The following is a 27954-nucleotide window of genomic DNA, read 5'->3' as shown; positions in this document are numbered from 1 at the left end:
ATTGAGTTGTTGATGCCATTCAACCATCTTGTCCTCTGTTGTCCCCTTCTCCTCCTGCCCTCAATCTTTCCCAGTATCAGGGTCTTTTCTAAAGAGTCAGTTCTTCACATCAGGTGGCCAAAGTATTGGAGCTTCTTCAGCTTCAGCATCAGTCTTCCCAATGAATTTTCAGGACTGATTTCCTTTAGGATGGATTGGTTTGACCTCCTTGCAGTCCAAGGGACTCTCAAGAGTCTTCTCCAATACCACAGTTCAAAAGCATCAGTTCTTCAGTGCTCAGCTTTCTTTATGGTCCAACTCTCATCCATACATGACTACTGGAAAAACCACAGCTTTGACTATAAGGACCTTTGTCAGCAAACTAATGTCTCTGCTTTTTAATATACTGTCTACATTTGTCATAGCTTTTTTCCCCAAGGAGCAAGCGTCTTTTACTTTCATGGCTGCAGCCACCATCTGCAGTGATTTTGGACGTGCACCATCTGCACATCCAGTCCAACTCCTTATTCCCAAATCCTACCAAATCAGGCAAGTGACCCCTTTCCCCCAGGTGAGTGAGGGGCTGAAACAGGGCCAGAGATGTTACTCTAGCAACACCCCTTCAAGTGGACGGAAGTATGGAGGAGGACATAGTACCTCCAACCCCCGCAACATGCCCAAGGGGTCTACCCTCTTAGATGCTGCACTTCATTGCTAACCAGGGCCGTGGGTCTCTCCCTGGAAGAAAGAGATGTCACTGTCAGGATGTGGTACTCTTCATCTCCAGCACTCTCTGCCAGATACTCCTTGCACCTCTGACCCCAGAGGGCTCCAAACTGGGAAGAGCCATACACCAATGGAACCCATACCTGCTATTGCCCCAGGTTCCCACATCGCTCACCCTCTCACTTCAGGATGACTTTTCTGGCCACACTATTTAAACTTGAAGGTTCTCAGTCAACTCAGAGCCACCCACCCATCCCACCTTCTTCCTTGCTTTTATTTTTCTCCAAAGCACTGATTGGTGTTTGACATGTCACTTTGTAATTATAAAAAACATATTTGCTGGTGTCTATCTCCCCAGCTGCAGTGTAAGCTCTTTGAGGGCCAGGCTTTGGGACTGCTTTGGTTAATGCCAAATTTCCAGTGCCGAGAACAGTATTTGGAAGCTAGTAGACACTAGTTAATATTTGCTGGAAGAAAGAATGAATAGATCAGTCCTTCAGCCAGGCACAAAGCACCACAAGCTGCTGGAACCTGCTAGCCAGGACTGCTAGGAGTCCATCCTCCTCCCCAAAGCTGAAATCCATCTGTCCTAGCCACTCCATCTTCACAAACTTAATCCTCTTGATTTCTCCCTCAATATTCCCTGCTTGTGCACCAGATGTCAATACTCCTAATGGAATTAACTCCCCAAATTTTAAAACTTTTACTTAGAGGAGCAGGACAGAATGTATGGTCTTTGGGGACAGGACTTCACAGAGAGAGAGGGGAAGGGGTATAGCTGTATGTGACCATTTCTTTACCCAAATTTTCTTGGTTAAGTTGTTTATCCCCCATGCTCAACCTTATTCTAAGATGCAAAGTCTAAAAGTATTACATGAATGTATTTCCATCCACATGGAAGGAAGCATCAGATGGGGGGAATAAATTTCCCCAAACCAAAGATGTTATTTATAGTCCAGAGAGTTTCTTAAAATAAACTTTATAACTGTATAAAGTTTATAAATGTTTATAAATGTTATTTATGGTCTAGAGAGTTTAGAGAAAGAAACAATTATTAAGAAAAATAACTTATGTAATATAAGTTAAAGTGTCATGGGAACATAAATGAGGAAGTAGCCAGTTCTATTTAGTTTGTTTATATCTGCCAGTGTGTTGTAAACTCAGGCTCTTTTTTGGTAACAGTGGGTAAGTAACTACTAACATATGTATTTGTCCTAAAGTAATTCCTTAATTTTGTAGAGCCCTTTATCCATTTGCAAAGTGATCTCTTATGTATCATTTCATCTTCATCTCCCCACTTGCCATTTAGGAATGTGCATAGCTTCACACATATGATTGGCACAAACATAAAGGCACACACACACACACACAGAGTCAGAGATCTGAAGGGTCCCCCGGTGACCATCATTTCCTGCTTTAGTCATATCAATCACCATGTTTATCTGGGCCCAGAATAAAGATCATATTTCTTGATCGCACTTCCATCTCCATGTAGTCCCAGAGTATAACTGATAGATGTAACTAGCAAGGGGTTGGGAATGTGACCTCCTTCCTTCACTCATTCCTGTCCTTGGGAATGTGGCTTTCATGGCTGGAGCTGGAATAGCCATCGTTACCATAAGGTACAATTTTGAGAATGAGGCCACACCTAGTGGAACAAAATGGAAGAAATTTGTGTCCCTGACATGATGAAGTGCCATAGCATCCCTGGGTCCTGCTTTTAACTTTTATATGAGAAATTAATGAACCTTCATCTTGTTTAGGTATCTACTTGAGGATTTTAGGCATTCACATACAAAACTAATTCCAATCCACCCACTCAACCCAAACACATACAATCTTGTGCTGCCTCATTCTAGAATTCTTTGTGCTTCCCTTTGTTTCTGGCTCAGGTTTTCTCTCCCTTATTTCTAAACTCTCTTATCCCTCCTTTGAATAATCACCTTAAATGTCACTTCATACCCAAAGCTTTCTTCTTCTTGGCCCTAGATCCTCTCCCACCCAGAGTAATATCTGCCAACTTTCATGGCCCACAGTGTAATCCTTGATGAACTAAACTTGTAAAAAAGGTCATAAGCTTCTTAAAAGTAGGAATCAAAACTATTTTACTTGATATTTCCCTAATCTAGCCATGTGCCTAGTACAAAGACACAACCTTCAGCACATACTGGAATATGTAGACATGGTAAGTATTAATATTCCCATTTTACAGATGGAGAAACTGAGGTTAGCCACCTAACTTAATATTCAAACTGTGTCTTCCTACTGAGGTGCATTCAAATTTTAAAAATAACTATGATTTAGGGATCTGGATATGTCTTTTTGTTCCAGGCTATCAGTTCAGTTCAGTTCAGTCGCTCGGTCGTGTCCAACACTTTGTGACCACATGGACTACAGCATGTCAGGATTCCCTGTCCATCACCAACTCCTGGAGCTTGCTCAAATTCATGTCCATTGAGTCAGTGATGCCATCCAACCATCTCGTCCTCTGTCATCCCCTTCTCCTCCTGCCTTCAATCTTTCTCAGCATCAGGGTCTCTTCAAATGAGTCAGTTCTTCCTATCAGGTGGTCAAAATATTGGAACTTTAGCTCAGCATCAGTCCTTCCAATGAATATTCAGGACTGATTTCCTTTAGGATGGACTGGTTGGATCTCCTTGGAGTCCAAGGGACTCTCAAGAGCCTTCTCCAACACCACAGTTCAAATGCATCAATTCTTCAGCGCTCAGCTTTCTTTATGGTCTCACATCCACACATGCCTACTGGCATAACCATAGCTTTGACTAGATGGACCTTTGTCAGTAAAGTAATGTCTCTACTTTTTAATATGCTGTCTAGGTTGGTTATAGCTTTTCTTCCAAGAAACAAGCATCTTTTAAATTTCAAGGCTATAGTCACCATCTGCAGTGATTTTGGAGCCCAAGTAAATAAAATCTCTCACTGTTTCCATTGTTTCCCCATCTATTTACCATGAAGTGATGGGACCAGATGCCTTTTTCTTAGTTTTCTGAACGTTGAGTTTTAAGCTAGCTTTTTCACTCCCTCTTTCACTTTCATCAAGAGGATCTGCAGTTCCTCTTCACTTTCTGCCATAAGGGTGGCGTCATCTGAATATCTGAAGTTACTGAAATTTCTCCCTGCAATCTGGATTCCAGCTTGTGCTTCATCCAGTCTGGCATTTCACATGATGTACTCTTCATATAAGTTAAATAAGCAAGGTGACAATATACAACCTTGATGTCCTCCTTTCTCAATATTGAACCAGTCCATTGTTCCATGTCCAATTCTAATTCTTGCTTCTTGACCTGCATACAGATTTCTCAGGAGGCAGGCGAGATGGTCTGGTATTCCCATCTCGAAGAATTTTTCACAGTTTTTTGTGATCCACAGTCAAAGGTTTTATTTAGTTCCAGGCTATATATAGCTTGTTCACAAATAGACCCAGATCTGCAGAAATAATCCATGAAAGCCTGCTATGTTAGTTTCATTCACTACTTAATTTAGGGCCCAAAACATATGTCATAGTCCTATTGAATATCTAAAGGACCCACTGAGTTAGGGGGAGGAAATCTCAGTTTCTTTAAGGTTAAACCACAGTGAAGTCTCCTCTCTCCTGTTTATTCTTCCGCTTGTGAATAAAGCAAGCTAAGACAAATTTTTAGGAGGTGATTGGTAAGTACTAGATGATAATTTTTATGCAGCTGTAGCATTTAACACAAACAGATTTTAACTTTTCCTGCATAGTTAGAGCCCAGTGATCCAACCTGTAAATTTATTTAAATGATACACAAATGGGTTTATTAACAGACAAGCCAAAAATATAATATTTTATGATATAATATCCTAAAAAAATCAAGAAAGACTCCTAAATCTGTGTATGAAAACTGGAAGATGATGATAAATGCCAAGGTCCACACTACTTAGGAAGGGAGCAGGCAGGTTTCTCAGGAAAGGTGTTTCTCTGACTCACAGAAGAACCTGGCCACACAGGTAGTAGTGCAGCCAAGTGTTCAATAGTGTTCTTAAGGGTCTGCTCTGTGACTCCAATTCACCCATTAATCCCCTGGGAAACAGGTGCTTCACACACAACCAAGCGTGAACCTTTGAACATACGTCAGATGCTTTTCCTCCACTGCTTGAAGCCTCCAGGGACCCTCCAAAGCACAAGGAGTCAACTGTGAAGCCTCTCCACAGCCCACACAGCCCTGCTATGTGGCCTAGCCCTGGACAACAACCCCATCCTTTCTCCTCCCTCTGCTCCTCTCGGTTCAGGGCACCCTAGTCTCACTACTCTTGAGGGCCATTCCCTCTACCAGGAACACTTTTTCCCAATCATAGTTCCCTTGTTCAGCTAGGTCTTTTATGAACAGAGAGGTTGTCCCTGATCACTAATCTTAGTCACCAGCCTCCATCACTTTCTGCTCTATCTTTGTTCACGGCAATCATTATCATCTGACATTACATTAAACATCAATTGACAATCGATTTTTCTATCTCTCTGTCATTTCCTTTTTTGTTTATCATCTATCTGTGCCACTGCAATATAAGCTTTATGAGGGAATGGGCTTTGGTTGTCTTCTGTGATGTTGAGTGCTGTGCCTGGCATATAATAGACTTTCAATAAATATTGGCTGAGCAAAACAAAACTGATTAGACAACCATCTATTCTGTCTTAGGCCTTGTGCAGGATAAGTATGATCGATACTGTCCCTGATCTGGTGATGTTGACAGTTTACATGGAAAACAAGCTGCCACTATTTTTCAAGCATTCTTGGAAAAAATTATTTGTCTCTGGTCTTAAAGGCTCCTTACCAATGTTAGCAGAACTATATATTTAGTGTATTATGTAGAAGGTCGAAAGATCAAGATACCTTTTAGGAAGTTTATTTCAGCTTTCTATTGGTTCTGCTTCCCCTTTATGGGTTCAGCTATCAGCCATTAAGGTAGGCAGAAACAGCTAATATGTCAGGTGGCTTCCCTCCTAGTTAATAAAAGAAAATTTGATTAATTCTATTGTCTAGATGAATTCTATTGTCTAGGGACTTCCCTATAGCTCAGACAGTAAAGAATCTGCCTGCAAGGCAGAAGACCTGGGTTCAATTCCTGGGTCGGGAAGATCCTCTGGAGAAGGAAATGGCAACCCACTCCAGTATTCTTGCCTGGAGAATCTAGTGGACTATAGTTCATGGGGTCACAAAGAGTCGGACACAACTGAGCCACTAACACTAATGTTACTATTGTGTAGTTTAAGAGTTATCTTGGCCAATAGAGCGATATTATCCATAAATAATTGTCTCTACAAAACATGTACAGAATGCATAAAACAATATAAACAGCAAAGAGGACTCTAGAAATCTATAATAACACATTTAACAAAAATTAACGCTTCTTGAGTACTCTGTTCTAAGCAGAACAAAAATGAATGCATTTAATATATCACAATAATCTTGAAGTGAAAGTTGCTCAGTCACATCAGACTCTTTGCGACCCCATAGACTATAAAATCCATGGAATTCTCCAGGCCAGAATACTGCAGTGGGTAGCCTTTCCCTTCTCCAGGGGATCTTCCCAACCCAGGTATCTAATCCAGGTCTGCTGCATTGCAGGTGGATTCTTTACCAGCTGAGTCACCAGGAAAGCCCAAGAATACTGGAGTGGGTAGCCTATCCCTTCTCCAGCCGATCTTCCCAACCCAGGGATGGAACCGGGGTCTTCTGCACTGCAGGCAGATTCTTTACCCACTGAGCTATCAGGCGAGCCCTCACAATAATCTTAGGTGTTAACTTTTCATAGAGGAGAACACGGAGACCCTGAGGGATTAACTTGTCTGCCATCACACAGTGATGTGAGTAGAGAGGCAGGAGTGACACCGCGTGAGGCTCCTCACTTCTGTTTGTTCAGGCTGATGGCTTTGCAGTTCTTCTAACTCTGCTTCTTCACCTGTGGGCATACTCCCATCGAAAGGCACAGCCTTTGTTTCCCTTTCCCTTTCATGAGTCTGGGGACTTTTGTTCTGAGCCCTGCAGTGCATCGTGCGACGTACGGCAGCTCCCCTTAGGTGACTGCTTCTGGCTCTTAGATTCTATGTGACATTGCTTTTCCCTCTGATAACATTGATGTGGAGTGAGGAATCTCCCTGTGAGTCTGTTCCAACCTGATTCCAACCACACTTGAATCAGACTTCAAAGTAAAATTTCTTTATAGATGTTAAGTCTCTCAGTTACAGCTACCAAATCTTGCCATATTGGTGAGAGCTGGCAAGTGATATTGGGGTGGGGAATCTTCCACAGCACGCCTCCCTGCTGCCATCCATGCCCTAGTTCTACTCCTGCTGCCTTAGGATATGGACCACTAACAGCTCTCTTCTGGCTGTTCAACACATCACATGCAGAGACCTCCTTACTTCCACTATTTTTGGTGGTGGATGCAGACAATCTTGATCACTTCGGCCAAAAATTGTTTCCTGGGGTAACTAGGCCATTTTAAAGGTCAACATAATGAGTAATTGAACTACTATTCCTGGCAGTGCTGCTTGAGGAAAAGAAATTTAGAAAAGAGATAATCAGAATTTTACCTCCTCCTCACATTCTAAGAGGACATCATCTTGCTATCAATTGGGGAAATGAATCCTACATGGCTAAAGTGCACAAATTAGTCACCAAAGCAAAAATGCAAATTTCTCTTTCTCTCTTTCTTTTATACACAAGGTGGTTAAAAAACACTTATGAGCAACAATTCAATACACCAGAAATGGAAAATTATAGATAAAGTTCGGAAACATTCATAGATTGCAAAATACCAGAAAGAAAATCAATATAGTGATAAACATTGATTATAGTTGGAAGAAATTCATATTTATAGCTCTTTTCAAAAAGTAAAACATGTTCCTCAAACAGGAAATTCTTCAAATATATATCAAAAACATGATTCACGCAGTTATTTGCTTGTGATCAAATGATGCTATCAAGAAATCAATAGCTTATATGTTTCAGGACTGTGTCTGGCTCTATGCATCTGAATCTATTATAGAATCTTCTAGTTTAAAGGAATCACTAAAGGTTGTCTAATCCTGGTTCTCTAATTCTGGGATGAGGACTATTTAAACCACCCATCCAATAGATAACCTATTACATACCCTATCTTAAAATCCTCCAGGGATGTAGAGTTTCCAACATTTTTTAAATTGTCCATTTAAATACTTATTATCAGTTTGGTTGCTGGGTTATACTATAGAGCTATCTTGAGAAAAGCAAGGAGATTTGGGAATTACTGATGTCCACCATAATGACACAACAGAGGTGAGAGTCTAGTGGGATAGAAGAAAATGAAGGGAATAATAAAGCTAGAAATGTCTGGAAATTTTAAACAAAAAGTCAGATTGGACTTCCCTGGTAGTCCAGTGGTTAAGGCTCTGCACGTCCACTGCAGGGAGTGAGGGTTTCATCCCTGGTCAAGAAACTGAGATTATTCATGTCACAAGATGCAGCCATAATAAACAAAAAAACAAACCAGTCAATCAAAAGTTTAAAAGAACGAATGAGTCAGACAGAGAGTTCATTAGCTGAGAAAAAAATAGAAAATATGCTTCAACTGGGATAGGGACAAGGGATCTATAGAAGTAAATTTATCCTATAATTTAAGAATGCAGAGCAAGAATCCTTCTATATGTGATTCGGCCAATAAGGGTGGTGAGCAATTAAGCATAAGTGGGGAGAAAGTGGCTGTGTTCAAGTTATCCACTGTTGTGTAACAAACCACGCCAAAACTAAGTGACTTAAAACGACAATTATGTAATTGTTGTTGCATAAACTTGTAGGCCAAGAATTTAGGCAGTGCTCAGTTGGTGATTCTTCTGTTCTATGCTGTGTCCACAGAGGTCACTCCATAGAATTCACTGAGCTGGCAGATGAAATGGTCTAGAAGATCCAAGAAGGATTAATTCACATGTCAGCCCCTTGGAAGAGTAGGGCACCACTGGCTCTGTCACCCAGAACACCTGTATGTGAGCCCTTCAGATTCCTTACATGACAGCTCAAGGTTCTTGGAGTGTTCTAAAGAGGTGAAGAAGAAGCTTCAAAGCATGATACAGTTTCAGTGACTCCAGAGTATAACTTCTTTTATATTCTATTGGTCAAAATGCCAATATGGCCAGCCCACCCTCAAGGGGAGAAAAATTACTCTCCCTCTCAATGGGAAGAGTGGTAAAGAATTTGTGGCCTTATTTATCCCACCAGTCTATAATTATCTTTCTAGGTATGCTTTTTGGGAAATAATATGATAAAAGCAATGACAGAGATACCCAGTTGAAACTTAAGAGTTAAATATGGGCTGTTATGCTTACATTTGTATCCAAGTGGAATTATGAATAAGCTAACGAACTTGTGTAAGAGGTGTGTGTTCATCTGTGATCCTGGGGGCTCACCCAGTGTGAGAGAGCAGAACGAGTGAGGGGGAATGGAAATAATACACATGAGGCCCTTCAGTGTAACAGAACAATTATTGAGTGCCTTTGTATTGGTCCATAGTATGTACTAGAGAAGCAAGATGGTGCCTACCCTAAGGTGCTTATCCTCTAGGTAGAAAAACAGCATTGTACACCTACAGAGGAATTTATGAAATTTTAGAAGAGGACTTACTGATATAGGTGAGATTAATATCATTAATTTGAGTTCAGAGGAAACCTCACAGAGAGACAACTCCTAAGCAAGGAGTTGTCCTCTCCTTTCATAGGGAAGGAGGAGTTTGTCAAGTGAACAAGAAAAAGCAAACAGAAGGTGCAAAAACTGAGAAGCCTGAAGAATCTTGATGCTGTGTATGTGTGTCTGTGTGTATCTACAAGTATTTGAATGTGTTGAGGAAGAAAGAGGGGAAAATAAAATTGGAGGGGAAGGCAGAAGGTTTATATTTTTAAAAATAATCTTGCATTCTGTGTGCTTCATTTGGAAAGTTAGGGAAAGACATTGTAGGGTTTTAAGTGGAGGTTAAGCAGAGGTGGTTAGGTTTCATGTTTTAGGAAGATTTCTCAGGGTCACTTGGAGAGGTCTTGAGAACCTCTCACCCAGGTCATCTCTCATTCTAAGTAAAGAGGAAGTTAAAGGTAGCTTATTATTCAGAAATCCTTTCTTGTAACTAACTTAACATTTCCCTTGCTTACTCCCACTTTCTCTTATTGGAATACTTGCTGTTGATGCACAACTTCTGGCTTCTCTTTCTTTCCTCAGATGGAGAAGCCTTTCCCTCTTCATCAGCTAAGAATGTACCTGGCATCCCTATTTCCTGCTGTAAGAAATATAGATCTGATGGGAGATGCTCTCATTACAACTTTAAGACCTCCCTGCCCTATGAGTTCTGAAAGATCAAACAGGAAGAAATGTTTTGGTTCTGGCATAGAGCAGGTTCAAATGCTTACTTTTTTTTATTATAGAATTTATTTCTGTTTGACATTCTTTATGTCGTTGTTTCCTTCTACCATGTTATAAATCCTTCTGAGGCTGGAAACCACTTTCAAACCCTTCAGCTCTAAGTCTATGAAATCAGGCCATCATGGGCCAGTATCACCTTTGGGGTAAGTTCTTTATATTAGGGTAAGATTACTTTCCAAGCTTAGAGAGGGCTGTGTACATATAGTGCATAGTTTTAAATACATATAAAAAAGGCTTTTAGGGCTGTGTACATATAGTGCATAGTTTTAAATACATATAAAAAAGGCTTTTACTGATTAATATTGAAGGTTGGAGTGAAATAACTATGAAAGTTGGACATGTAGAACTTTCTCAATTTGTTAAAAAAAAAACTTTAAGAAAAGATGGAGATTAAGCTCATATTCATGCACAGTTAAACAACTTGAAAGCATTAAATATCTCACTTATGAAAATGTTCTTAATTCTAATTTTCTTTCACCATAAAAGTTATTCTATTTATTATTCAAATTAGCCATCTTAGGAGAAATAAGAGCAATATATTCAAGGTGGACAGATTGAACAAGCAGATATTAATCATGTGTAATGCACAATCCACTTCGATAGGAGATGAGAGAGCTGCAGCCAGCTGGTCGCTCGGCCTGGCTCCATAGGTGACCTGAGCCAGGGTGAGAAAGCGTGGGTGTCTGATGAGCTGGAATGGATTTATTATGCCGGACACTTTTCTGTTTGAAATATCCTTGCAGCTGACCCCTTCAAGGCACCTTTTATTATAGGAAAAAAATTGCATTTGCCTTCAAGTACAACAGAGGATGCTCAGTAGAAAATTAATTTTATTTTTAATTAGGAGCTGTTCATATCATCTGGTTCATATCTCATCCTGTCAGCACACCACTGTGGTACTACATTCTACATAAACAGGAATTTTTACCAGAATAATTCCTTTCTAGCAAAGATCTATTTTATATAATGCCTATACTACTAAGCATGGGTTAACTCATTTCCTGAATATCATACCCTTATACTTCATTCAAAAGTGTCCTGGGAGAACTAGAATAATATTTTGACATTTAAGCAAAAAATAAAATAAAAAATGTAAAAAAGGGATTTCAACCATTAGAATCAGCTAGACATCAATTTCTAGGTGAACATTAGAATCACCTGGAGAGCTTTAAAAAAATATACCATTGTCCATGTTACTCCCATTGATACTTTTCTAAAAATATCTCAAGAGAATCTAGTGCGAAGCCAAGCTTGAAAACTACAGCACCAAAGGATTCTGGGAGATAAATGTTATACAGAAAGAAGTTGGAATAATCATATTTGAAAAATATTTTCTTCATGACCTATTTTATTTGAAGTTTTTAAATGACACATCCAATACTACATAAACCATTCTCTCTAAAATCAGCTTTAACAACTATTAGGAGCCCATTGTAAGCAGAATACTTTACTTGATACTATAAGTTTATGTGAAATGGAGAAAAACTTATCTTAAGCATAGTAAGACTTATCAGAAAGCTAATGACTTAAATTTCAGGGCCTTCATGTTCATGTGCGCGAATGCATGCTCAGTTGCTAAGTCACAATCAGCTTTACCACTGAGCCACCATGTTCACAGATCCTTTCTAATAGCAATGTGTTGACAACTTCATATATTTTTATAAAATCTGAAAAAATCATATAGTTTTATCACTGTTATCTCTTTTCTTCTAACTTTCCCACCACACTTCTCCCTGTGCCTGGTGGTGTCAGAGTGGTTAGTGACTTTTGCAGGAAGGGGAAGTGGAGTTGAGGATACATGTAGTTCTGGTTTAGTAGAATATATTTATGTGTCATGTCTCTGTATATTTGAGTTATTGCTAGCTGTGCTAATATAGGAATGGCTTTCAGAAATATTCCTACTGTTCATACACTGACTCACCCAGGTGACATGAAATTTCAGTGCTGACAAAAAACTCATCATAACATTGATGAAAAACTGGTTAATGAATGCTGTCAATTCGAAGAGAATTTGTGATTAGTCACTGCACATGAAAAACTTGAAATGGCCTGAAGTATTACAGTCCATCTCTGCAAGAAACTTCATAGAGGTTTTTCTACACTCAACAATAATTCCAATAACATATCTGACATTACCAATAACAAACTTTTAAGATGAAAGAAACTTTTCATACCTTTCAATAATGAGTGTTAGAGGAAGAATAAGATTATCTTTTTATTTTTTCCATAGAAAATGATTTTGTAAAATTGTGGTCATATTAAAAGCAAAAAATGTTGGGGGAAAAGCATTATAGGTATGTGTGAGGAAGTTAGGGTTTTTTAAGTTAATAATTTTATGGAGCTTATGATGTCTATGAACTTAGACTTTTTAAAAAAACTTTAATTTGTTGTGGTTTCCTTTTTTTTCATTCTAAATTGATATTCACTTTCATATAAATTGGAATTATTTTTCTCAAAGACAGCCTCTCAAAACTTCAGCTCCCCTCACTCCTATCCCCTAATCCAACCCTCCTCAGGAAACTCACAACTATTAACCTGTAACAACTTGACCTAGAAATCAAACATATGGTTAAGATTTCACCTTCCTTCATGGTTTCTAAGAAGACCTAGAGTGTGAAGTAGATGCTGATGGCAGAGGGTAGAATGTCAGTGGAAACAAAATACAAAGGCAGGGGCTCTTTGATCTGGAATGATGATAGGTTACAATATTAAAATAGTGTTTGCCACGTTATGTATACACAGCACTGAGCAGTTTCCAAAAATAAATCACACTGTAGTTGCATTGTGTAAGTACTGAATTCATAGTACGGTCAACTATTCCAGCTGGGCAAAACAAATTATTATACAAAGAGAGAAATTAGCAATTTACCTCGTACAAGTACTTCTGCCCGCCACCGTGGTGGATGGACATCAGCCTACACAGGTCATGTGGGACACCCAGGTGTGCTGGGCCTTAATGTTCAGGTCCCCAAGGGCCTCATAGAGTGTCAGCCCCTTCCTAGCTGAGGATGAATCTAGTATTTTCAGGTACATGTATTTTCATATAATACGAAGCCTAAACAGAAACCAACTTACTCATCTGGCAGTGCTGTTCATACTCAATTTTTGCCTTTTGTGCTTACTTTTCAACCTGAAGTTTCCAAGGATGTAAAGAAGTTGGAGGCATTCCCTGGCAGTCTAGTAGTTAAGACTCTGTGCTTCCACTTCCATGGGCCCAGGTTTGATACCTGGTCAGAGAACTAAGATGCCACAAGCCATGCATGGTGCACAACCAAAAATAAAAAATTTAACTTCAAAAAAAAAGTTGAAATAATAGGACAATAAAAATACATCTATCCAATTTCTACAGCAAGTGTTCTTATTTTGCCATATTTGAAGCTTAATCTCTCAATCTCTTGTCCATCTCTACAGCCTTATTTTTCTTTTTATATAACCATTAAAAGTTACAGACATCAGGCCACTTCACCCCTTTGAAATACAGCTCCTGAAACAAAACATGCTCCTAACATAACCATGATCCCACTTTCACACCTGATGAAAGTGAAAATTGCTCAGTCGTGTCCGACTCTTTGTGACCCCATGGACTATATAGTCCAAGGAATTCTCCAGGCCAGAATACTGGAATGCGCAGCCTTTCTCTTCTCCAGGGGATCTTCCCTACCCAGGGATCGAACCCAGGTCTCCCACATTGCAGGCGGATTCTTTACCAACTGAACCACCAGGGAAGTCCAAGAATACTGGAGTGGGTAGCCTATCCCTTCTCCAGCGGATCTTCCTGACCCAGGAATCAAATCAGGGTCTCCTGCATCGCAGGTGGATTTTTACCAGCTGAGCTACCAGGGAAGCCCCACACCTGATGAAAGTAACAATAACTTCTTAAATATAATCCACGTGATCTATATTCATATTTCCTCAATTGTCCTTAGTACAATTTTTGGAGCTAGTTTTTTCAGATTATGGTCTAATCAAGTTTGATATACCACATTTAACTGATACATTTCTTCACTTTTTTTTTCAATGATATCAACTGTTTAAGAGTTGAGGCTCAATGTCCAATAGGAGATCCCATGTGCTGAATTTATATGATTGTTCCTGAACACTAATTAGTTTGTTCTACTGTCCCTTGACTTTCTTTTAACCAGAAGATTGGATCTATATGCTTGATCAGTTGCAAGAATACTTCATAGGTGATTCTAAGTACTGACTTTGGGATTTAACCTCCTCAAATGCAACTTTACCATGTCCTCTTAATTCACCCTCAACAGAACTCCAAAATTTCCATCCAGGAATTTCTGTCTTTACAGATAAGATATTAAGGCTTGGGTGACTAAATGACTTGCCACACAACAATGAAATAACTGGAGATCACAAAGAATCAGAATAATGTGACTTGGGACTTGACTTGTTTAAATCAATCTTAGTTAAAATGGGCACTTTCCTGAAGATTGACAGAGAATGCTGTGGAAAAACAGAGAACCAGGGACTTAAGCCACCTGAATACAGTGGACAAGAACCATGGGAAAGTATTCTGTCTCTTACATGTCTAAGTCAGCTAAGTGAAGTCGCTCAGTCATGTCCAACTCTTTGCGACCCCATGGACTGTAGCCTACCAGCCTCCTGTGTCCGTGGGATTTTCAAGGCAAGAGTACTGGAGTGGGTTGCCATTTCCTTCTCCAGGAGATCTTCCTGACCCAGGGATCAAATCCGGATCTCCTGAGTTGTAGGCAGACACTTTTACTCTCTGAGCCACCAGGGAAGTAAGTCAGCTAATCCCACCTCCAAAAAGAGATCTGAAGTCAGTCCTCTCTTCTCCATAGCCCTTGTCACCACCCTCATCCGAACTTCCATCCTCTCTCCCTGGGACAATGACAGTGTCGCCTGCTTCTTCTTCCACTCTTGGTTCCCTTCCATGGTTCTCCACAAACCTATAGGAAGTATCTTGTTTAAATAAAAAATCTGATCACATTTCCCTTCTTCTATCCCCCCACGCAGCTTAAACCTCTTTGATGATGTCTCACTGTGCTCTTTGTAAGGTCCAGAAATATTACTATGGCTAATTGGGCTCCATGCGGTCTGGCCATATTTCTCTCTCTCCATCAGTTGTCTGCCTGTTTCTCTTCACGTCTTTTACTCAAATGACTGTCCTCCCTTGAAAAAGAGCATCATGCTCTCTGTTCCCTTTGCACAACTGTTCGCCTTGTTCTCTCTGCCTGGAAAGCTTTCCCCTTATTTCTACCAAGCAGTTTCCCCACCATCAAGTGACTTTCTAGACACCCCCCTTCAGTTCTCCAGTTAAATGTCTCTTCCTTGTGGAGGAACTCTTTCCTAACTGTGCAGCCCTGTCTTGGACTCCTATGATCCCCTGTCATCATGCCCTGTGTTTTACTTTCACAGGTCCAACCATCATTTGTAATTTATGTTCAGCTTGTTTTTACCATCACCAGACTGAAAACTCCATAAGGAATGGGACTATGTGATTTCCATCACTGACTCAGTCTCTAGAAGGATCTCACAAATTTGCTGTTCTTGACACTCCTAAATGCTTCAGGTTGGCCACCAAAAAAAAAAAAAAAAGTAAAGAATGTAGAGGCCATAGCTCAGAAACCTGAGCCATAGCATGGATGGGACCTAGACATGTGGATGCCTTTCACATACTTGGAGAACAAATGCTATGTGAACAAATGGTCTGAAAGTGAAAGTGAAGTCGCTCAGTCCTGTCCGACTCTTTGCGACCCTATGGACTGTAACCTACCAGGTTCTTATAGTCTACCAGCCTCCTGTGTCCGTGGGATTTTCAAGGCAAGAGTATTGGAGTGGGTTGTCATTTCCTTCTCCAGGCAATCTTCCTGACCCAGGGGTCGAACCCGGGTCTCCTGCATTACAGGCAGATACTTTACTGTCTGAACCACCAAGGAAGCCACCAGGGAGCAAGTGGTCTAGAGCCAAGCAAATTCCTTATTAATTTCAAAATCCCTAAAAATCTTTAAACTTTTCAATAATCATTCCAAAATGTCACCACATCTTGTGTGCATGCTCAGTTGCTAAGATGTGTCTGACTCTTTGGAACCCCATGGACTGTAGCCCACCAGTCCCCTCTGTCCGTGGGATTTCCCAGGCAAGAATACTGGAGTGGGTGCCATTGCCTTCTCCGGGGGATCTTCCCAACCTAGAGATTGAAGTGTGTCTCCTGCTTGGCAGGTGGATTCTTTACCACTGAGCCACCTGGGAACCCCCAACCACTTCCAGATGGATAAAGAAAAAATAAATCCAGCAGTACTCTTAGCCGTGAGCTTCATCAACCCACCATCCTTCCCCATGTCAAATCCCCCTGCCTGCACACCCATCCTTATCCCCCTTCCTCCAATCCCAGAGCACAAGGTACCCCTATGCCGTGTGTAAGACCAACCCCATCTCCTATGCTCCTAATCCAATACCTTCCCACATCCCTCAATTTCTTGGAAAATTACTCTCCTCTTCCTAGGTCTTAAACGTCTTCAAATCTCCTTCCTCTCTGATTATGAACACATTCAGGCCTCTGCCTTCCACCCTATGACATTCACCATGACCCTGCCTCCTCCTCCAGTTGTGACCCTCTTTGTTGGGAAAGTAGTTGACAGGCACTGTCTCCACTTCCTCACTTTCCATTTCACCCACAGCGTTCTGGCTTCTGTCCTCACTGCTTCACTGGAAATGCTGCCATCACGTTCACCCATGGGTTCCATATTTTCACATCTTTAAGGGATACTTTCTACCATCTTACTGAACTACTCTGCTGCCTCTGGCATGGTGATGACACTGCTACTTAAAATTTCTTCTTCTTTTGGTATTTGTGGTTCCCTGCACCACTTATCTTAGCCTCCTAGAGCACCTCATTCTCAGATTGGCTGGCCTGATGGTACCCTTTGGGTTCAAGGAGTTTCTCATATATATATATATGTATGTATATTATATAGACTGTCATCAGCATGTTAATAACTTCCAGACTGACATCTCTCCAGAAGTTTTGATTGCTAGCTCCTTTCTTGAAAGTCAAAAAGGCATTTTAAAATCAACACTCTCCAAATGGAATCCATCTTCTGCCCCCACGTCTTAATTCTCCTTTGATTTTCCTCACCTCAGTTCCTCATTACAGTCCTATCTTGGTATCCATGGGGGAATGGTTCCAGGATTCCCCACAGATACCAAAATTCACAGGTGCTCAAGTCCCTTATATAAAATGGCATAGTATTGCATAGAATTTATGCACATACTCCCATAAACTTTTTTTAAAATTTATTTTTTAATTGAAGGATAATTGCTTTACAGAATTTTGTTGTTTTCTGTCAAGCCTCAACATGAATCAACCATAAAAGGGGGGGATATATGTATACCTCCCATATACTTTAAATCATCTCTTATGATACTTAATACAGGGAAGATCCCCTGCAGGAAGAAATGGCAACCCACTCCAGCATTCTTGCCTGGGAAATCCCATGGACAAAGGAGCCTGGTGGGCTACAGTCCATGTGGTCGCAAAAGAACTGGACAAGACAACAACTAAAAGAACAAGGTAAATGCAACAAACCAGGTAAATGCTATACAAATATTGAAAAAACAGTAAAAGAGCTATGTAAATAGTTGTCAATCTGTAGCAGATTCAAGTTTTTCTTTTTGAAATATTCTGGAATTTTTTTCTGAATATTTTTGATCTGTGATTGGTTGAATGAATGGATGAAGAAACTGTGGTTATGGAGGGATAACTCTACCTGAAAAAATACCTATTTAATAGTGTTGTTCATTCAAAACAGAACTGGGGGAGCGGAGTAATCTAGAGTACAAAATATAATGAGCCTATAGAGAATCCTCACCTTTGTTGAAGCTCTTCCACGTAATGTGCATGGATGATCCCATTTAATCCTCACAGCGCTATGAAAGCCTAAAAACCTCTACTTTCCAAAAGAGGAAGCCAATGCTTGGGTTGAGGCCAAGGTCACCAGCCTACATGTAGCAGAACAGAATTTAAATCAAGCCTTGACTCCCTTCAAGGCTGTGAATATGCCACTCTCTGATAGTGTTCCCTGATTATAAACTGGAAACTGGTGCTCTGCTACATGCAAGCCGCCCTCTCCCTCACTACACTCCTCACACGGTCCCAAGGCACCCATCTCTTTGTGAGGCTGGGGAGAAAAACAAAAACAAAAATGCAGCATCAGCATTTCATCTTATTTGGTTTCAAGGATCAGTTGGTGATCAGTAAAACAAGAAGTTTCTCTCAAGGGAAAGATCTGGCTTCCTGGACATGCTCTGGTAGCTGAGGGGCAGATGTCAGCCCTCTGAATCATGCTAACAAACACGTCAAGAGCAGGTGCGTGCTCCAGCCTTCTTCCAGGCGTTGCCAAGTTCAGTCTCTGAGTGGGAGGTAAGCTAGTGAGAGATGAGAAAACAGAGAGAGGAGAGAGAGAAGAACATGCAAAGTTTCCACTTGAAGAATCCCATCCAGGGCCTTCTACCTATATCAAATTAGTATTAACGGTTTCCAATTTGAAAATTTTCAAGCTGAGAGGCAGGGTTCAAGAGCTTGATTCAAGAGCTCCACATGCTCAAGAGAGAATTCTTTTTGTTGTTTATATGCCCTTAGGTTTATTACTTGTTCAATGTTATTCAATTCCACACACACATACTTTTAAAAATAGATTCCCTATTTTTTCTTAGTTATCAACATGAATTTAAAACTTTTTAATCTTAGGCATGTCTTAATATCACCCTAGTTTTCAAATCGGAGAAGGCAATGGCACCCCACTCCAGTACTCTTGCTGGAAAATCCCATGGGTGGAGGAGCCTGGTAGGCTGCAGACCCATGGGGTCGCTAGGAGTCGGACACAACTGAGCGACTTCACTTTCACTTTTCCCTTTCATGCACTGGAGAAGGAAATGGCAACCCACTCCAGTATCCTTGCCTGGAGAATCCCAGGGACGGAGGAGCCTGGTGGGCTGCCGTCTATGGGGTGGCACAGAGTCGGACACGACTGAAGCAACTTAGCAGCAGCAGCAGCAGCAGCAGTAGCAGTTTTCAAATAGGATTGTTTCAAGGGGAAAATTTCCTAAATATTCAGGCCATTATTCTGACACGGGGCCCTGACCCTGGATCCTGCATTTCTACTAAAGAATAGAAACAAAAATAATCAAACAAAGGTAAGTAAATAAAAGTTGTAAATGCTACAAAGGAAAAAAAAAAAAGATGGAGAGGTTATCTCTCTACAGGAGAGATTTATCTGTATGTGAATTATTTGACTTTCTGGGAAATGGATGGGTGATTTTTAATATCAGGCTTGCATTTTTTATTTCCTAGGTTCTAAATCTCCCTCTATTCCTATTAATTTGGGGGAATGCAAACTCACTCCCTCTTGAACTCAGGGGTCTGAGCCCTTGATGATCTTCTCTTTCTCATACCCCCCCCTTCTCGTCTCTACTGGAAGCTTCCTAACAAAATTCAAACTTAAAACTCATTCTCTCATATCTTAAAAACAAACAAACATCCTATGTTGATCTCAAGTCATCTCCCCCTTTTCCTCTTCAGCCAAACATCAAATTGCATTCACTCTGTTTCATTTCACACCTCACTTTCTCATGTCAACTCACTGAAATCTGGCTACTCAACTAATTACCTACAAGGTCATCATACATCTCCTTACTCTCATGTTGTCAAATCCTTAGGACACTGTCCACCTGGATGCCTTTGATCCTATTTCTTGCAGCATTTGGCCTTCTGGATCATTCCTATTCTTTTGAAACTCTCTTCCCTGGGCTTCTGACACCATGCTCCTCTTCCTCCCCAGGCTGTCTCTGCTTCTTCTCAGCTACCTTTCCTCAGGCTCACCTTCCTCTGCCTGGGCAGAGGAATGTTAAATGCTCACATGTACTAGGTTCCTTCCCAGGTCCCCTTCTCTCCCCCATGCTACATAATTTACCTGATCAACTCTTCCACCCCCGCGACTTCTGGCACTACATAAATGTTGATGTCTTCCCAACCTGTGTCTCCGGATCTTGCTTCTTCAAAAGAAGACCTGAGGTTGAATTCTCATTATGTCATGTGTAAGCTCAATGGCTTGAGCCATTGCAAACTCTGAGTATCCCCCTACTCTCATTTTAAGAGTACATATAACAATAAAATCTCACTTGTATGGTGGTGGTGAAACCTATAACAGTTACTGTGCCTGGCCCTTTCTCAAGTCACTTTCTCTGTAAAATGACGAAGTCTATTCATATCATCTGCACCTGTACCTACATTAGACTCAATAACCTAATGATAAAAGTAGAATGAAAAAATAAAGACTTGTGACAATGCCTTCCTCAGTAACGTGAAGGATCACCTGCCATTGTCTATTCAAAAAGAGGCACTGGCCATGTCAAATGTCTAAATCCACCCAGAGGAGGAAAGGATTTCCCATCTCACTAATTGGAAAGGGGTAGGATGAATCCATGAATTATGTTCGCATCACTACTATGTAGGGTGAAAAACCACTGCAAATGCCAACCCCCCAGAATGCTTCTAGAATAGAAAGGGCTTAGCAATTCCTTTAAAAGAGCAGAGCTGGAACAACACATGTACTTTAGAGAGAGATGACGTTGGGGAAAAGAAAAAGGTAAGAGATGTTACCATACCCCTTGGATTCACTCTAGTCATACTATATTTAAGCAGAAATAGTCTGATCCAAAAAATCTCCCAAAGAGGGAATTCCCTTGCAGTCCAGATCAAACCAGTCAATCCTAAAGGAAACCAACCCTCAATATTCATTGGAGGGACTGATGCTGAAGCTCCAATACTTTAGCCACTTGGTGCAAAGAGTCAACTCACTGGAAAAGCCCCTGATGCTGGGAAAGATTGAAGGCAGGAGGAGAAGGGGGTGACAGAGGATGAGATGGTTGGATGGCATCATCGACTCAACGGACATGACTTTGAGCAAACTCCGGGAGACAGTGAAGGACAGGGAGGTCTGGCATGCTCTGGTCCATAGGGTCTCAAACAGTTGTACACAACTGAGTGACTGAACAACAACCACTGGTCAGGACTCTGCAATTTCACTGCTAAGGACCTGGATTTGATCCCTGGTCAGGAACTAAGATCCCATAAGCCCTGCGGTGCAGCCCAAAAAAAGTTGCTTTTAAAAAAAATATCTCCCAAATACTGCATGGCAGTTTCATTTCTACACTGTCTGAAAAGTTATTCAATCATCACTCATTCAAAAGCACCAGAAATTTGTTGAGGGACTGTTATATGTTCCAGGCACTGTACTGAACACACACACACTGTGGGATAAAATGGAAAACAAGATAGACAAGATCCTTATCCTCCAGAAGCTTCACTCTAGTTGGGAGAGATATAATATGTACAAGTAAAATCTAAATGCTGAGACACACCCAGCGATGCCCACAGCCAGGAGACGCATGTGCCAGACAGAGAGCCAAAGCCAGAGCAGGAAGGAACCAGAAAAAGGCAGTGTGCCTGAAGCAGACCAAGGGAGCAGGAGGGAGAATTGGAAGAGACAGAAAAGGTAGGCAGGTCCAGATAATAAAAGTCCTGAGAACTTTACTGAGCACGTACTACCATGTGTGTGCCTGCATGCTCAGTTGCTTCAGTCATGTCCAGCTCTTGGCGACTCCACTGACTGTAGCCCACCAGGCTCCTCTGTCCTTGGGATTCTCCAGGCAAGAATACTGGAGTGGGCTGCCATGGCTTCTTGCAGGGGATCTTCGCAACCCAGGGATTGAACCTGGGTCTCCTGTATTGCAGGCGTTTCTTTACTGACTGAGCCACCAGAGAAGCCTGAGAACCACTGTACTAGTTGTAAAATGTTCCTGATCGTGGCTCGTGGTCTCTAAATTCTCAAAGCAGATGACAGAATAAATCTTTATATTCTCTCTTGCCCCTTCCCACCTTTCCTCCTCCCCATGTATCCCCACAACTTTCTTAACTCCAGAAGGAAGAAGGTTTCCTCTCCTCCTGCCCTTCCTGTCCTTCCCTCTTCGCCACGGGCTCCCCATCCCACTTCATGTTCTTTACCACTTATCCTTTAAAACTCACCTCCTCTTGCCCCCCCCCAATCAAGACTCAAAGTTATCTAAATAACATTTGGAACTCTGTGCATCCTTATCTTTGTAGACAGCCCCCGTGGGAGAGGCAGCAGCCTAATGAGCACCAAACAGGTGTGTGCTTCTGCATTCAGGGCCTCACTCTCTTTCATCTTTCTCCCCATCCTTCTTTATGTATTCTCTATGTATATTCAGAAACTTGGGGTTATGGAAAAAATCTTATCCTCTGGCAAAGCGTTGGAGGGGAAGGAGTGTGTGTAGTAATCCGGAAGACATTTGAAAATAGCTGCTAGACAAAGGAACTCAAGAAGAACCAGCAGCGGTAGCGAGCAGGAGTGACCTAACAGGTCTTTTCCATTCCTAATTTCTCTGCTGGCCTGGCTCTGTGATGCCTCTCTGCTCCCTGCTGTGTGCATCTGCTGTCTGTCTCACACTCGCCCCCTGCCCCTGCAGAGGACGTTCTCTGTTACTGACACCCGCTCATCTCCCCCAGGAAGCTGTGACTGCCCCCGCTGTGTGCAGTCACCATGCCTTTTGCTCTCCTCTCCTGCTGCTCCTGGGTCTACCATCACTCTCCTTCTCTGAGTCCTATTCTTGGCTCCTTTTATAGAAAGCGAAAGTGTTGGTCGCTCTGTCGTGTCCGACTCTTTGCAACCCAGTGAACTGTAGCCTGTCAGGCTCCTCTGTCCATGGAATTCTCCAGGCAAGAATGCTGGAGTCGGTTGCCATTCCCTCCTCCAGGGGATCTTCCCAATCCAGGGACTGAACCCTGGTCTCCTACATTGCAGGCAGATTCTATACCATCTGAGCTACCAGGGAAGAACCTCCTTTTATAGAAGCAGGGGCATTTTCATTTTTCAGTCTCTGAGCACCTCAGGCTGTCAGCTAGCTTTCCCATCCCTCTTCCTTCCTTCCCTACCATGTCCAGCCTCTGATTGGGATTTTCTCCTTCTTTCTCCCTGGAATGAAGCTTTCTCCTTTTTTCTCTTTTTATTCTTCACAAACCCACACAAACACATACAAATACTTCCTCACCCTCAACAGTCTATAAACATGCTGGTGGAAAAGAGACCAAAAGGCATACTCTTTTTCCAAGAGCTTTTGAAAATGCAACTCTGTTCAAACTTGCTTGTTCTGCATGTGCATGCGGGCTCGTTTCCAGCAGAGCATAATGTCTAGAGAGGATAAAAGCCACATCTCCCCAGTCCTGGGTGCTCAGGATGGCTGGTCAATCATTTGAAAAGACAATATCACTAGCAACGCAGGTGGCATAGGCAGTTAAGGCTCTCCGGTGAAATTCCCAAACATCGTGCCTGCCTGCTGAGTTTTCCCTTTCTTTCTCCCATGGCTCTGACAAAAGCCCCACTAGGCAGACTTCACATAGATTTCCAGGCTCATTTGCCTGGTGGGATAACGGGAAGTCTTTCAAATGGGCCTTACGTGCAGCCAGTGCGCTTCTACACTTGTCCACCAGGACCCACCGGACAACAATAAAACAGGGTGTATTTGTGTAGATGCTTTGGAACACTTGCACCCATTATTCCCTGAGTAGCTTATAACCAGGAGGAAGGAAGAGAAGGATTAAAGGGAAAAAACAAACAACACTTTAAATAACTAACTACTACAATTAGGAGGTTTATATTCATAATCTCATATAACTATTCAGGGTAGTCATACAGAGTCACTACGAAGACCCAGGACCATAAAGACAAAAGAAACTGAGGCTTGTCCAGCTGGTACATGGTATAGTCAAGCTCATACACTTAACTATTCAACAGTAAGTTATTTTGAACCTTGATTGTGAGCCAGGTACTGTATTAGGCCCTGCATTCCATGGAATCTGTTTGCTACTGCTACTATCACTTAGTCGCTCAGTCATGTCCGACCCTCTGTGGCCATGGACTGTATAACCCGCCAGGCTCCTCTGTCCATGGTATTCTCCAGGCAAGAACACTGGAGTGTGTCACCATGCCCTCCTCCAGGGGATCTTCCCAACCCAGGGATTGAAGCCACATCTCCTTCATTGTAGGTGGATTCTTTACCACTAGTGCTACCATGTAAATATATACAACCCGTATTACTAGCAATGAGAATAGGAAACAAAACTAAATTCACTCTCATTCATGCCCAAAGAACCCAAACCTGTAACATCATAAAGCGTAGAAGAGAACATGTACCACAACTATCCTAGGTACCACAGCTATCTGTCAGAAATGCCTATTTTGAATATTGTGCCTTATGTACCAGGTATGGCTTCCTTCATAAAAGCGTAACTTTCTAAGATCAGGTTAGGTAAGTCTCAGAGAAGAGACTCCTTAAAACAGAGCTGGGCTCAGAGTATGAATGCTCAGAGTATAAAATCGATGGCCTGCCTGACTTGGCCGGGTCACCTGGAGCTGCAATGCACAGGCATCTTGCGGGGAGCCATCCTGGGCGGCATTTGTTCCCTGAAGGGCTGTACGTGATCTGTAATAACCTTCCCTGTTGGGACACACAGCCCTCGCTTGCCTTCCACCCTCCAGCGTTAATGCTTTTCTCTTCTGGCCTGGGGAATACAAAAGGACTGAGATAGCTGTCTTTCTCTTATGGGAAAGAAATGTCCCTGGAGCAGGGAAGGGAGAGGTGAGGAGAGCATCCACATGACTTTGGAAACACAGGGGCTGTGTTCCTGCTCGTCCTCCCACTGGCTCCCACATGCAGAAGCACTGCCAAAGGGCCTCAATGGCGTTTGGCTCCTATAAAGCAGCTACTTCTAACTGCTAATGGGGAGCAAAATAATGAAGGGAGGCCAAGAAGTGCTCGACAAAGTGATAATAGGGAGATTATGACATCTGTGGCCCCATTTGGTCTCCAGTCAATAAAGCACACAGCCCAAGTAACTCTCCCACTTCCCCATAACTGCTGGAAACAGGGCTGGTCCCACTAAGAGGAGAGGTTTGGAACATAATATATGAGAACCCGCGTTCCATCTCACACTCGGGTCAGCCTGCCTCTCCCCTCACCCGAAACAGCATACGCTCCAACACAATTCCAGATCCCGTTTCACAGCCCCAGGCTTCCTATATTCACCTGCTTCCAGGGCCGTTTGCCAGCCATATCTGTATGTAGTACAGTGTATTCTATTTTCCTCTAAGACCTAACTTAAAAGAAGAGGGTTGCTGTCTTTAAAATCGCATTGCAAATGCTCATCTGAGCTTTCCTAGAGTCTAATGTTTAGATCTCCCCTTTCTGACCTAGTCCATGAGCATGGTGCTTTTCCTCCATTGTGAAAGGAGAGGAGCTTCTGAGCTCAGGAAGAGCGAGTTAAACACCAACGACAGAGATAGCGTCTTTGGAGAGCACTGCAGGGAGAGCCTCCATTGCATGCTGCCAGCAATTCTATTTCATTAGTCTCATGGAATTAAAATGGAAAGTGTTTTTTTTTTTTTTTTTGAAAGAACAAAACTCAAAAATGCAAAGGCTCGAAGTTTGGGGGTGGTGTGGTGAATAAGCCAATCATTTTAGCATGAAAATGTGGAACCAACTTTTTGTTAATAAAGATCAAAACATGAGTAATAAAGAGTGAGTAACACAGAATGAGTTGTCACCTGCCATCATGACATCCCTTTAAATGTATCCTGCGAACAGGTTTGCCCAATTAATGAGAATCAGGATTGTTGTCATATAATTTCTAATATCAGTCATCTAAGTATGTAACTAATCAGCTAACACAATCATAATATTTCTTCAACTACAATCTGAATTTTACTTTAACCAGCCACCAAAGAAAAGATAATAATCCCACGCGAAGGGAATGTGCCTTTGAAATAAAACTAGAATTTTGAATGGTTTGTCCTACAAATCTACAGTGACATGAGCTTCGGAATACAAGTGCACTCACTCTCAGATTAAATATAAAATGTAATTCTCTGCAGAAACACTGTCCAGAAAGCTAATGAGGGGACACCTAGATCTAGGACTTTATTTTATTGGGCACATGTACGTGCCTGTATTTACAACCTCTTCCATCACAGGTTTTGGAATCTTCTTTACAAAACAAAAAAAATGTATGGAGGAAGAATTTACTGAGAGGAACACATAAATATAGATATAAGACTAAACTAGAAAGGGGACAAAAATAGAGGAAACTCACACCTAATAAGGACGTGATAGCCAGGATAACCAGGGAGAAACATAAGGAAGAGAGGAGGCTAGAGGATCAAGGGTGAAATGTCTGAGTCTGCATGGCAACAGCCACTTTACTTAAGGTGGTTATTAGGAACAATTTCATAGCTGATACATATTTTACTGGTGCCCTCTCACGCTGCAAAAAGAGATTCTCAGATTTATTGAGAGAAGCAATCCAATGATGATAACCTTATCCATGCACGTACCTTTCCATTTAGCTGTTATTTATAAAATGGTGATATCTAGGGTCTCTGAAATCTCAGCCTCAGGATGGGAAGATGGACAGCAGAGGATCCGATTTGGAAGATGAGTCCTGCGTTAGAGTAAGCATTGGGGTGCAGTAACTAGAGACAGTCTCAGATTAGAAAATGAAGAGGAAAAATGGGTGCAATGGGAGAGGGGAAACAAGAAGGGTACCTATAGACTATGAAGTCATAATTTCCTAAGAGAAAGAGAAAATGACCAACTATTCATCTAACGAGATTCTAGCCAGGTCTTTAGACAGCTTAGGGAAAGTATGCAAGGGCAGAACATCGGTACACATTGGTAGCCTGACAGCTGGATTCAGTCTGCAGACATATTTTGTTTGGCTTGCACCACTTATTTAGCTTGAAATGCTGCAGATTGGCAGTCTAGGCTGGGCTCCGCCGGGTGATTCTCCAGTCTTGGCTGGGTGTTGTTCTGTATCAGCAGTCACTTACAGGCTTTGCTGATTGTGGCTGGACTCGGTCACATCTCTAGATAAGGACAACTTGGCTAACTCAACTCTAGTCCACATGGTCTTTCATTTTCCAGTTAAGTTAGCCTGGGCTTGTCAATGTGGTGGTTGGGCAGCATTTCAAGAAGATGAGAGGAGGCACACAAGAAATGGTACCTTGTTAGGGACTTCCTTGGTGGTCCAGTGGTTAAGAATCCACCATGCAGTGCAGGAAACATGGGTTCAATCCCTGGTCAGGAACCTAAGATCCCAAATCCCTGAAGCAACTAAGCCCAATCACCACAACTGGAGAGTTCATGCACCGCAACAAAGATCCCGTGTGCTGCAACTAAGACCCAATGCAGTCAAATAAATTTATTTTAAAAAATCCCTTTAAAAAAAAAGAAATGGCATCTTGTCACTTTTGCAGTGTTCTATTTGCAAAGTAATTTATAAAGTCAATCTGGGTTTCAAGGGTGGAAGAATAGATTTCATCCCTTGATGGGAGAAGGTACAAAGGCCTTTTGCAAAGGGGAATGGATGTTGGATGCCTGAAAAATGGCAGTCATTTTTGCACACACTTTCCTCTATCTTGTAACTACATCTCCTATATCTGGTAAATTCAGGTAAATGCCTGCATTTCTGCCTGACAATAATCATCTGAATCCAAGTTATGGTTGCGCCTTCTCTGTGACTATGCCCATCAAGGTTCCTGGCACTCCTTAGTATCCTCCTCTGGTTATAGTCCACCACCCTGATATATTTACGTTTCCTTTTTCTCCTCTATTATCTTCTCACTTTACTAAGTAAATAGAAGGGAAGGAAATAAGCTAATATTTCCTTCCTGGTATATAAGGGATCTATTTATTTGCTGTATCACTTGTTTTGTTCCCT

Source organism: Giraffa tippelskirchi, chromosome 4 (assembly GCF_054371585.1).
Source record: "Giraffa tippelskirchi isolate mGirTip1 chromosome 4, T2T-mGirTip1v1.2.pri, whole genome shotgun sequence".
Lineage (NCBI taxonomy): Eukaryota > Metazoa > Chordata > Mammalia > Artiodactyla > Giraffidae > Giraffa > Giraffa tippelskirchi.
This window is presented reverse-complemented; position numbering follows the sequence as displayed.